Below are 12,940 nucleotides of genomic sequence, written 5' to 3' on the forward strand. Positions count from 1 at the left end.
TCAGTTCGGCACTTCCGGAGCGTGTTCGCGGCTCCGTTGATTCAGTTCGGCACTTCAGAGCCTGTTCGCGACTCGGTTGATTCAGTTCGGCACTTCGGAGCCTGTTCGCGACTCGGTTGATTCAGTTCGGCACTTCGGAGCCTGTTCGCGACTCGGTTGATTCAGTTCGGCACTTCGGAGCCTGTTCGCGACTCGGTTGATTCAGTTCGGCACTTCGGAGCCTGTTCGCGACTCGGTTGATTCAGTTCGGCACTACGGAGCCTGTTCGCGACTCCGTTGATTCAGTTCGGCGCTTGGGAGCGTTTTCGCGACTCCGTTGATTTAGATCGGCACTTTGGAGCGTGTTTGCGACTCGGTTGATTCAATTCGGCATTTCGGAGCCTGTTCGCGACTCCGTTGATTCAGATCGGGACTTCGGAGCCTGTTTGTAATTTCTTTACATTCAGATCTGGACATCGGAGCAGGAAGTTTTTGTCAAACAGTTCATTGGTGACAAATGAATATTTGACCTGAGGCTTTTTTTTTACCCTGTCGATTTGATTTTTAAATGATTTCAATGACTTTTGGATGTCAATACTTCTTGTACCTCAGTTGCATGTGTTGTGTTTTATGAATTGTGGATGGATTTATCAACTGAGAAATAAAGTTGAACAGAAATGATCATGAATTCTTAAAGATGATGATGAAAAGAAAAGGTAATATTGCATATAAAATTATATCGAAGTATGAACTAAATTGCGCAATACAGTAAATATTCTTACTCTACCCTAAATCAGTGAAAAAATGTTTAAAGTGTACTTTACACATCCTTTCATTATGATGCAACATTATTTCCTCCACAGATGAGTATTTAACATCTTTATTATTGTGGGGATTAGTGTGTAAGTGCTATGCACACACACACACAGAGAGTTTGGGATCAGAATGATTTTTTTATGTTTTATTTTTTATTTTTACTGCATATACTGATAAAAACTGCATTTATTTGATCAAAAATACAGTGGAAAAAGTTAAATATAGTATAGAGTAAAACAACATTTTTCTATTTGAATATACATTAAAATCTATTTCATTTCTGTGATTTTCAGCATCATTCCTCCAGTCTTCAGTGTCACATGATCTTCAGAAATCATTCTAATATGATGATTTATTATCAGAGTTGTGCTGCTGAACTGTGATACTACTTTCAGCATTCTTTGATGAATGAAAAGTTAAAAAGAAGAGCATTTATTTAAAATAGAATTATTTTCTAACAATAAACACTAGAGTTCAAAAGTTTGGGGTCAGTAAAATGTATTCTTTCTTTCTAAAAAAAAATAGAACTCTTTTAGGATGAATTGTTGATTGTAGCTTATGTTACAGGGACTTTTGGATGTCAATACTTCTTGTACGATCAGTTGCATGTGTTGTGTTTTATGAATTGTGGATGGATTTCTCAACTGAGAAATGAAGTTGAACAGAAATTATCATGAACTCTTAAAGATGATGATGAAAGGTGATCAGGTGCTGAGAAAGAGCCTTGTTCTACAGCAAAACACTGCATCAAGCCTCCTGTCCTTCCCTCAGAAGAGCCTGTCTTCTGCTGCTGGGGTAAGAAACACACTCTTCCTCTTCTCTATTGGCTGTCCGGCAGCTAACTCTGCCTCCTCAGCACTGTCTGAAAGAGTCTTCTCCTCAGTCAGTAATCAGAGACTCCGTTAATTCAGATCGGCACTTCGGAGCGTGTTCGCGACTCCGCTGATTCAGTTCGGCACTTCCGGAGCGTGTTCGCGGCTCCGTTGATTCAGTTCGGCACTTCCGGAGCGTGTTCGCGGCTCCGTTGATTCAGTTCGGCACTTCAGAGCCTGTTCGCGACTCGGTTGATTCAGTTCGGCACTTCGGAGCCTGTTCGCGACTCGGTTGATTCAGTTCGGCACTTCGGAGCCTGTTCGCGACTCGGTTGATTCAGTTCGGCACTTCGGAGCCTGTTCGCGACTCGGTTGATTCAGTTCGGCACTTCGGAGCCTGTTCGCGACTCGGTTGATTCAGTTCGGCACTACGGAGCCTGTTCGCGACTCCGTTGATTCAGTTCGGCGCTTGGGAGCGTTTTCGCGACTCCGTTGATTTAGATCGGCACTTTGGAGCGTGTTTGCGACTCGGTTGATTCAATTCGGCATTTCGGAGCCTGTTCGCGACTCCGTTGATTCAGATCGGGACTTCGGAGGCTGTTTGTAATTTTTTTACATTCAGATCTGGACATCGGAGCAGGAAGTTTTTGTCAAACAGTTCATTGGTGACAAATGAATATTTGACCTGAGGCTTTTTTTTTACCCTGTCGTTTTGATTTTTAAATGATTTCAATGACTTTTGGATGTCAATACTTCTTGTACCTCAGTTGCATGTGTTGTGTTTTATGAATTGTGGATGGATTTATCAACTGAGAAATAAAGTTGAACAGAAATGATCATGAATTCTTAAAGATGATGATGAAAAGAAAAGGTAATATTGCATATAAAATTATATCGAAGTATGAACTAAATTGCGCAATACAGTAAATATTCTTACTCTACCCTAAATCAGTGAAAAATGTTTAAAGTGTACTTTACACATCCTTTCATTATGATGCAACATTATTTCCTCCACAGATGAGTATTTAACATCTTTATTATTGTGGGGATTAGTGTGTAAGTGCTATGCACACACACACACAGAGAGTTTGGGATCAGAATGATTTTTTTATGTTTTATTTTTTATTTTTACTGCATATACTGATAAAAACTGCATTTATTTGATCAAAAATACAGGGGAAAAAGTTAAATATAGTATAGAGTAAAACAACATTTTTCTATTTGAATATACATTAAAATCTATTTCATTTCTGTGATTTTCAGCATCATTCCTCCAGTCTTCAGTGTCACATGATCTTCAGAAATCATTCTAATATGATGATTTATTATCAGAGTTGTGCTGCTGAACTGTGATACTACTTTCAGCATTCTTTGATGAATGAAAAGTTAAAAAGAAGAGCATTTATTTAAAATAGAATTATTTTCTAACAATAAACACTAGAGTTCAAAAGTTTGGGGTCAGTAAAATGTATTCTTTCTTTCTAAAAAAAAAATAGAACTCTTTTAGGATGAATTGTTGATTGTAGCTTATGTTACAGGGACTTTTGGATGTCAATACTTCTTGTACGATCAGTTGCATGTGTTGTGTTTTATGAATTGTGGATGGATTTCTCAACTGAGAAATGAAGTTGAACAGAATTTATCATGAACTCTTAAAGATGATGATGAAAGGTGATCAGGTGCTGAGAAAGAGCCTTGTTCTACAGCAAAACACTGCATCAAGCCTCCTGTCCTTCCCTCAGAAGAGCCTGTCTTCTGCTGCTGGGGTAAGAAACACACTCTTCCTCTTCTCTATTGGCTGTCCGGCAGCTAACTCTGCCTCCTCAGCACTGTCTGAAAGAGTCTTCTCCTCAGTCAGTAATCAGAGACTCCGTTAATTCAGATCGGCACTTCGGAGCGTGTTCGGGACTCCGCTGATTCAGTTCGGCACTTCCGGAGCGTGTTCGCGACTCCGTTGATTCAGTTCGGCACTTCGGAGCCTGTTCGCGACTCGGTTGATTCAGTTCGGCACTTCGGAGCCTGTTCGCGACTCGGTTGATTCAGTTCGGCACTTCGGAGCCTGTTCGCGACTCGGTTGATTCAGTTCGGCACTACGGAGCCTGTTCGCGACTCCGTTGATTCCAACAAGTCCTCCAACTCATACGACCGTATGGGTCGTTTGTCACTATCCATAAATACGACCCACACGAGCGTTCTCTAAATTAGCGCCCCTATTGGCAACAGGAGGTATGATAAATGAACTTTCGCCTAAATGCATTGTGGGTTTATTTTAACATGTTCGCTATTTGCGTTTTGAATTGTTTGATTTAAACTCTCCCAGATGTTCGTGGATTTTGATGATATGGATTTTAGATGACTTCGAGACATGTACAGGTAAGGTTTTCTCCCGTCTCATAAAGTAGTCGATCGTTTATGAATAATATGAGTTTTTATTTTCAAATCGATACTGGACACTGTATGTCCTATTAAACCAGTTTGACGTTCAAATCATTTAATCGAAATCTGCAGCTTTATAAAGTTAGTTTTCATTGTGATATTCGTTTGAAATTCGCCTGTGGTGGAAAGAGGTCATGTAAAAGTCGCGCATTTACCATGTTTTTACCATAGTAACATGTCGCTGAACCATGTCACGTGTTATAAAACCTCAGTAACCACAACTCAATGTATCTCCCGTCATAACTGTAGTTTTACTTTGGTATTTGTAGTATAAACACGTTACCATGCTTTTCACCACAGTAACTGTGCTTATTGTGTACTCTTTAGTTAAGTAACACATTTGCCATGCCTTTAATACCTTTTTGTAATGTAATTGTGATTCAGTGTTTTTTTTCTTTTCAGTTTTGCAGTTTCTTCATATCACATACATCTCCAGCTCCTACAACAACATTCAGTGTCCAGCAGCTCTTTATGATGCTCTCTCTCTTTCTCTCTCACTCTCTTTCTCTCTCTCTCTCTCTCTCTCATTTTCCTTTCCTATTTTTCTGAACTGTAATTCATAAATAAGTCACACATATTTTTCTTTCTTTCTCTTGTTCATCATGGCATATTTTCACAGCTCAGAATCAGATTTTGATCAGTTCTTGTATTAACAGGGAACTTGTACTCGAAGCTCAACTTGAAGAAGTTTCCAGTGAAGATGAAGTCCTTCAAAGGTTCGACACAGGTAATGTTGAAGATATGTAGTTATAACTGATTTACTTTAATTAATTTATCCTTACTTTATGTTAATAACCTTCCCTATAGTCCTTCCTTTCAAATATTTTGTTCACAGATCATTTCTAACACACTGTCTAAACATGTATGTATTAAAACAACAACAACTTGTTACTTTTTCTTTATTCCAGCTGAAAAGGAAGACCATGGGCCTGTCAAACCTTGTTTGTGGAGAGGGATGAATTTGACCATCTTGTGTGTTTACGGAGAAGACCAAAAGCTGCTAAGGCAGATATTTCCAGAGGTACGTCTGTGTTGATCTGAGCACCTCGACAGAACTTTACTGCAGTTACATTTTGCACCGAATTTTATGTTTTTTACTTTTTTAAATACCTCACGACCCCATCAGTACAAACCCTGTGCTATGTCAAAGTATTAATAATTCAAACAATTTCAGCAAATTCATATGATATTGTACAAGCGTACTCTCCAGCTTTTCCTCCTGCTGTCATTGACCATCGCCTCAGCTCTCATGCAGACTGTGTCCATTTTAAGTAGTCAGAGCGTTATATCCTAAAGTTTATATTGAGTCCACTGTATTCTTTATTAGCACCGTCTTAACCCGTTCTAACAGTACATGATATCTGTCCGCACCTCACATTCTGCCTTTATTTCCATGTTGATTTTAATTGAACACGTCTGTTTAAAAGCAAGTCAGGAAATGCTGTGTAACTTGTCATGTGACACATCAGATCTTCAGTTAATTTGGCCAAATTAGATCATTTAAGGCTGTTCACACCAAGAATAGTAACTACAATAACTATTTTAGCATCCACACCAACATCAACCAATGATAAAGTTATGTTTATTAATATACACACTGCAGCGACGTTGATGTCTGCCACTTTAAATGATCAAGCTTTTGAAATGTGCATTTTGATTGGCTGTTTAATGTTCATCAGCTGGAAAATATATTCCACTGATGTTGTTCCTCTGTGTCATTAAGTATGGACTCATCCTTGGTATGAAGAGGTCTTTAAACTGCTTACAACAATCCTGCTGCATGTTATAGTGTAGAAAATAATTGAGAATAATATAGCTTGAAGATACAGCTTTCTTCCCTCTCATTTTGTTAAACTCAAACGCAAGATTTTGCCTTTCTTTGCTTGTTTGTCTTCATCTTAGTTGTAAGGTACAAACAGAGCGGATGGTTGCATGATGGCCTCTTTCAGGTTTGTCAACTGAATGTCTACTAGTGTGGCTCAGCAAGTTCCTGTCATGATCAGCCCTCTCCAAGAAAGGTTTGTAGAAAATTGTAATCAATATTCATTTAATCCTCTAACCTGAATCTTTTGGTGAATTTACTTAATTATATCTGTCTTAATTCATATGTAATAAGCAATAGTAATTAAACATGGGGTTAATAGACATATTTTTGTTTTACAGCTGAAGAGCAAAAACACAAAGAACATCAGTCCTGTTGGGGATGAGGAATGAACATGGCTCTATTGTGCCCAAACAGAAAAGAGTGAAAAGGTGCTCATCCCCATTGATGTGTCTGTATTCAAGCAATGCATTAGTACAGCATATGATGTTGATCTCTATTCAAGTCAGCAATTATCATTTTTCACATATACATCTTTTTATAAGTCCTAGAATGAACAAATCATCAGGGCATCATTTCTGGAATTTGGGCAGAAAATGACTGAATATGGTGAGTACTGACACCTGCACCTGTATTCACCAAAACTATTTTTCTTATGGACTTACAGTTTTTGAAGGAGGATGAAGTCAGTTGATGGAGAAATGAAGAACGAGATGTGTTGTATATGAAGACTTCAGATGCAAAAGCCTTTAAGTTCTGTATGAAATGTTCTTCTAAGAAGAATTTTAGAAGAAAACTTCAGGTGGAACTTAGATGCCTTTGCATCTGAAGTCTTCATATGTACTATGAGTTTTCAATACATAACTGATTTGTTATGACTGTTTTTATTATTTTCTACTTGTACAGAAAGACTGCAGTAGAAGGAAAGCTGGTACTGAGAACATTTGTCTTCACTCCAGACTAAAGAGAAGCGGGTCTGAGGCCAGAGATGGAGGAGTCAATGGTCACCAAATGCAGCGCTGCAGCCTGAAACTGTGAAGACTGAATTCCCAAACAGCTGTGTGACTGCACAGATGTTACGGCCATAAAAGAAACTTCACAACTGAGAGCCCATACCTCCAACAACCTTCAACAGGAATCAATGGTATGTCCATTACAACAATTCTAAATAATAATAATATATAATTGACACAATGATTTTGTCTCTCCAGGACATCTACGCAAGGTTTTTCTTTTGTTGAGGACCGTCAGAGACTCCAGCCACACGAGCCATGGATTGCTCTCAACATCACCATCAGACAGACATTATCACAGAACCAGCACCAGCAGACTGCAAAACAAGTTCCTTCAACAGGCAATCAGACTGAACTGAACTCGTACCAGTAACACCACACACACACACACACACACACACACACACACACACACACATACACACACCAGCAGCCTCATACTGTGTGCACTGCACTCTATCAGCTACACTGACTGGACTCTGACTCACTATTATTCTGCAACCTGATATTCTGTTTGCACTAATTCATACTGTACTGAAAGTGAAAGTGACGTGACATACAGTCAAGTATGGTGACCCATACTCAGAATTTGTGCTCTGCATTTAACCCATCCGAAGTGCACACACACAGAGCAGTGAACACACACACACTGTGAACACACACCCGGAGCAGTGGGCAGAGGTATATCTACAGTATACAGTGATTGTTGTTAATTGTTTTCATTTTGTTCTCTCTGTATAGTATAGTATTGCACTATATTTTCTACCTGTATTGAGCTCTTATGTATACGGTTTATATTTTTGATACTGTATATGTGTTGCAAATATATTCAGTACTTGTCATGCTGCAGTTTGCAGAAAAGCATTTTACCACCTGTATACTTGCATTCATGGTATTGTGATAATAAAATGATTTGATTTGAATTGGTCACATGACTTGTTCATCAGTTGTATTGTTGTGCTGGATAACAATTGCAAATTGTTTATGACATTGAAGAAGATCATGATAGAGACATGGATTTGAAGAAAACCAGGAGAGCTCTGATGATGAGAAGGAAACTGGATGTGATTCTTTGGTGCTCAAGACATTTCACCATGCCTTCATCTGGGTTTCTTCATCTGATTAAAATAAAATGGTTTTAATGTAACCCATTTTTATTTCACTTGAATATAATTTGTCTTAATATGCTTCTTTATCTGTCTTTATGCTGCATCCTAGTAAAATATTGCGTATGGTGTTGGATAATCAAGTATGGTGAATATTCTGTACTAGAGATGGTTTTTTGGTAGATACACCATTTAATTTTGTAAACAACACATATAATCACCATGGTTGTTTTGATGAAGACATGAACATTTAGTAATATTAATGAAATTCAGTTAGATGAAGAGCTGCATTAGAAGAGACTGCATGGACTTCATGCACAACTGAAGGTGATGAATCAAGGAAAGATCAACATGAATCCTGTTCTGTATTATAATGAAGATGTTCATGCACATTACTGATGTCTAGCTCCTGAGCAGGACAAAGATGAGACATTCTTTACAGAGATTTATGAATTAGGTATTTTATATTATGATTCTTTAAATTGCATGAATTGTATGGAACCATAAACTGCACACTGTCACACATTGTCTTACTGAATGACACATTGGCCTTGTCTGATGAAATGTCAGAATATGTATTTGTTGTCTTTGTTTACTATTAGCACTGTATTATTGCTCTTGATCTTATGAAATAAATTGAGCTCTTTCCAAATGGGCACTTATGTTGATTTTCTGGTGTCTTAATTCTAAGATAACTATGACTTCCAACTTACATAATGGTATGCTTTTGAAAAGACAACCTACAAAATGTGTCTCAACAGTTTGTTGCCAATGATGAGAATAGAGCTGTGCATTTCCTGCCCTTCCATCCCCAGGGGCCCAGTAGAGTCCCCTTGAAGAGCAAAACAATTAACATTCCAAATGGCTGTAAATCAAAATCTGATTATAGTTTCAAAAAGAAAATTGGTAGGACAACTCATTATGCTATGTTTACTAAATAATGTTTGGCACAGCTTTCAAACATTCATAGAAAAGTGCTATACATGTGTTTATAAAAGTACTCTTAGTAAAATAAAAAATGTCAGCCTGCCTCTCACATATGTCATATAACTTTGCACAATAAACATGCTTAGATATCCCTTTGTTTAAAAAAAGAAGTATTTTTCACAATTTCATTATTAAACATTTTAAACTACATTGCCCATAAGCCTTAGCCATTCTATCGATGGAAAGTGAAAGTCATGGCGCTGTTTTTTGTAGTTCAATTAAGTTATGTTCAGGTTTAAGGTTAGGATCTCGGTAAAGAGGTAATTTCACAAAATATAGCAATGCACCATTGTTAACTGAAGGTACTATTGACGTAATAATTGCAGCAAAATTTACTTTGCAACATTAAACGTTTTTTAATTTGGGCTAAAAGAAAGTCCAGTCACAGCGAGTCCTCGAGTGCCAAGTGGATTTCAAAGCCAATGAAAATCCAGTTGAGCAGAAGCGACACCCTTACTTGTCCATATACGGCCATTCATGACAGGCTTTTCCGGGTTCTTGTGGTGAATTTATTTTCACCCACTAAATATAAAACTAAAATGACGGATTTGCATTGTGGGGTAAACCTGATTCAGCAATAGATTTGTTGATTACAGTTATTTATTTTCAAACAAGGGCCTCATATTTGCGATTATACACATTCTTTACCCTAATATTAATGTACAATATTTAAGCTCAACATTTTTGCATATACTGTATGAAAAAATAATATTATATTTATATATTTATAGTGTATTAAATGTATACATTTAATCACTTGTGTGTTTTTTGGAGATGTATTTACAATCTTGCAATTTTTAGCTCTACCAGTTAAACTACAGAAAAAAAGGAAAATAATAATAAAAATAAATAAATAAATACAATTTAAAAAACACAGGGATAATTTTTTTTTAGTAATTTCCATATCAGTGTTTATTGATATGTCAAACTTTTCAGACAAACAATGCAAATAACACCATTCTTTCTCTCTAGTTTGTCACTATGAAGAAATAAAAACAAAAAAAATAATATATTATTGTGAAATATAACAACTTTTAAAAATTACTGATTGATAAAGTAACTAATAGGTACAGACAGAATTATGTAATAGAAAATCCCTTTAAAACTAAATTGGCTAATATAAAAATATATATATATAAAATAAAAAAAATGAATAAATAAATAAAAATTGTCAATTTGTTTGCAGAGAAGTTTATAAAATGCCAAATAATATTTTTACAAACCAGGAGTTGCAAGGCACCAGCTGAAATCATATTCTTTTCTTTCATTTAAAAGTGATTAACTAATTAGAAAAATATTGTTAAGACTAATATTTCACATGATTACCTCTTAATCTCCTGTAATCACTGATCGCTTCTGTTGTGAACATATGCAAGACAAACTAAAACGGTTATTAATAATTATATTTTATAAATCATTTTCAGCTGGAAAATGCATTTCTATCATTAAATGACCTTAAAGGTCACACACACACACACACACACACACATATATATATATATATATATATATATATATATATATATATATATATATATATATATATATATATATATATATATATATATATATATATATATATATATATATGGCATATAGAATACAGTAGGTGGGATGGTGATAGTGACAGGAGTGTTCACAGTAGAGATGGGAGTGTTGACTAGAGGAGAAATAATACAAGTAGACATGCTAACGACTGAGAGCAGATGTGCCACACAAGAGAGAGTGATGTGGATGCTTTTGGAAGGGCTGCTATTGTGGAGAGCTGATGGAGAAGGACTCAGTAATCTGTCAGAAATCCTGCAAGACAGGAAAAAATTGAATTTATAACATGATGAATAATTAAAACATTGACAACAAATGAAAGTGACGTGACATACAGCCAAGTATGGTGACCCATACTTAGAATTCTTGTTCTGCATTTAACCCATCCAAAGTGCACACACACAGCAGTGAACACACACACACGGAGCAGTGGGGATCATTTATGTTACGGTGCCCGGTGAGCAGTTGGGGGCAGCGCAAAAAAAGTCGTATTGCCGGGCCGAGACTCCAAACCCACAACTTTATGGTTAAGAGTCAAACTTTCTAAGCACTAAGCCACGACTTCCCCCTAGCAACGGGCTAGTGGTTAAAGACAACATAACTGCAGCGTGTATAATAATAAACAGAACTTTATAATTTGTTGGTAGCGATGCTAAAATAGTCATTATAGTTATTGTTCTTGTTGTAAACACCTTTAAATGATCTAATTTGGTCAAATAAATTAAAGACCTGGGGCCGGTTGCATAAACTGCTTAAACTAATCTTTAAAAAAGTTAGCCATATAATTTGATTTACTCTAGACTTGTCATAATTGTTTAAAGTCAGTTTACAAAAACATAGATTGGTTCCAATTTTACTAAGAAATATGATTATCTCTTTGGTTAACTGCTAGTTGGTCACAGTCTTAACATAATAGCTATGTTTACGCAACCGGCCCCTTTTGTGTCACATGACAAGTTACACAGCATTTCCTGACACAGTCTGCATGAGAGCTGAGGCGATGGTCAATGACAGCAGGAGGAAAAGCTGGAGAGTACGCTTGTACAATATCATATGAATTTGCTTGAAATTGTTTGAATTATTAATACTTTGACATTAGCACAGGGTTGTAGATGATTGGCGGTCGTGGAGGTATTAAAAAAGCTAAAAAATACATTTAAAATTCGGTTGCAAAATGTAACTGCCCAGCTAAAGTTCTGTCGAGGTTGCTCAGATCAAACCACAGACGTACCATCTGGAAATATCCTGCCTTAAGCAGCTTTTTGGTCTTCTCCGTAAAACACACAAAGATGCCGCAAATTCATCCCTACTCCACAAACAAGGTTTGACAGGCCCCATGGTCTTCCTTTTCAGCTGGAATAAAGAAAAAGTAAACAAGTTGTTGTTGTTTTGAATACATACATGTTTAGACAGGCATGTTTGTTAGAAATGATCTGTGAACAAAATATTTGAAAGGAAGGACTATAAGGAAGGTTATTAACATAAAGTAAGGATAAATTAATTAAAGTAAATCAGTTATAACTACATATCTTCAACATTACCTGTGTCGAACCTTTGAAGGACTTCATCTTCACTGGAAACTTCTTCAAGTTGAGCTTCGAGTACAAGTTCCCTGTTAATACAAGAACTGATCAAAATCTGATTCTGAGCTGTGAAAATATGCCATGATGAACAAGAGAAAGAAAGAAAAATATGTGTGACTTATTTATGAATTACAGTTCAGAAAAATAGGAAACGAAAATGAGAGAGAGAGAGAGAGAGAGAGAGAGAAAGAGAGAGAGAGAGAGAGAGAGAGAGGAGAGAGAGAGAGAGAGAGAGAGAGCATCATAAAGAGCTGCTGGACACTGAATGTTGTTGTAGGAGCTGGAGATGTATGTGATATGAAGAAACTGCAAAACTGAAAAAAAAAAAAAACACTGAATCACAATTACATTACAAAAAGGTATTAAAGGCATGGCATTGTGGTTAATGATTTTTAACTACAAATACCACAGTAAAACAGTTATCATGGTAAAAAAAAAAATATGGTAAGTGTTGTGGTCACTGGTCATTTCAGATTCGTTGCGATTGCCACACATTCGTTCACTGGCATTCACAACATATTTGTAAAGAAAACGTCAAACTGCACTTACTTTGACATTAATTGCAGACAATCAGAACAGTACCTTAAAAAATAAACCATAAAATAAAATTGTTTACAAACCTGGACAACAACGCATGGTAAGATGTTGGGTCACGCCTCCTTTTTTTGGGTGGTAACGATGGTAACGACAGTCAAAGGTCATTTGATGACGACACACCCGACAAACGAGACTGTCGTAATACGGCCGCTAGAGGGCGCTTGATTTTAAAACGTAATAATAGGTCGTAATATGCTGCTTGCACAAACGACCTATGTGGTCGTTTTTAAGAGGAGGACAGTCT

At 36.7% G+C, this 12,940-nt stretch overlaps 1 long non-coding RNA gene across 2 annotated transcripts; it reads left to right on the forward strand.

Moving 5' to 3' along the window:
• The first annotated feature begins 5,002 nt into the window (after nt 1–5,002).
• On the forward strand, nt 5,003–7,197 carry LOC113052846 (uncharacterized). 2 transcript variants are annotated; one of them, XR_003277120.1, is made up of 5 exons: nt 5,003–5,064; nt 5,953–6,061; nt 6,207–6,296; nt 6,825–7,009; nt 7,077–7,197. It is a non-coding gene; the product is annotated as an uncharacterized LOC113052846 (long non-coding RNA). The 2 variants fall into 2 exon arrangements; XR_003277121.1 differs by lacking the exon at nt 6,207–6,296 and adding an exon at nt 6,411–6,474 and having other exon boundaries at nt 6,772–7,009.
• Nucleotides 7,198–12,940: the final 5,743 nt, after the last annotated feature.

Source organism: Carassius auratus, chromosome 33 (genome assembly GCF_003368295.1).
Source record: "Carassius auratus strain Wakin chromosome 33, ASM336829v1, whole genome shotgun sequence".
NCBI classification, from domain to species: domain Eukaryota; kingdom Metazoa; phylum Chordata; class Actinopteri; order Cypriniformes; family Cyprinidae; genus Carassius; species Carassius auratus.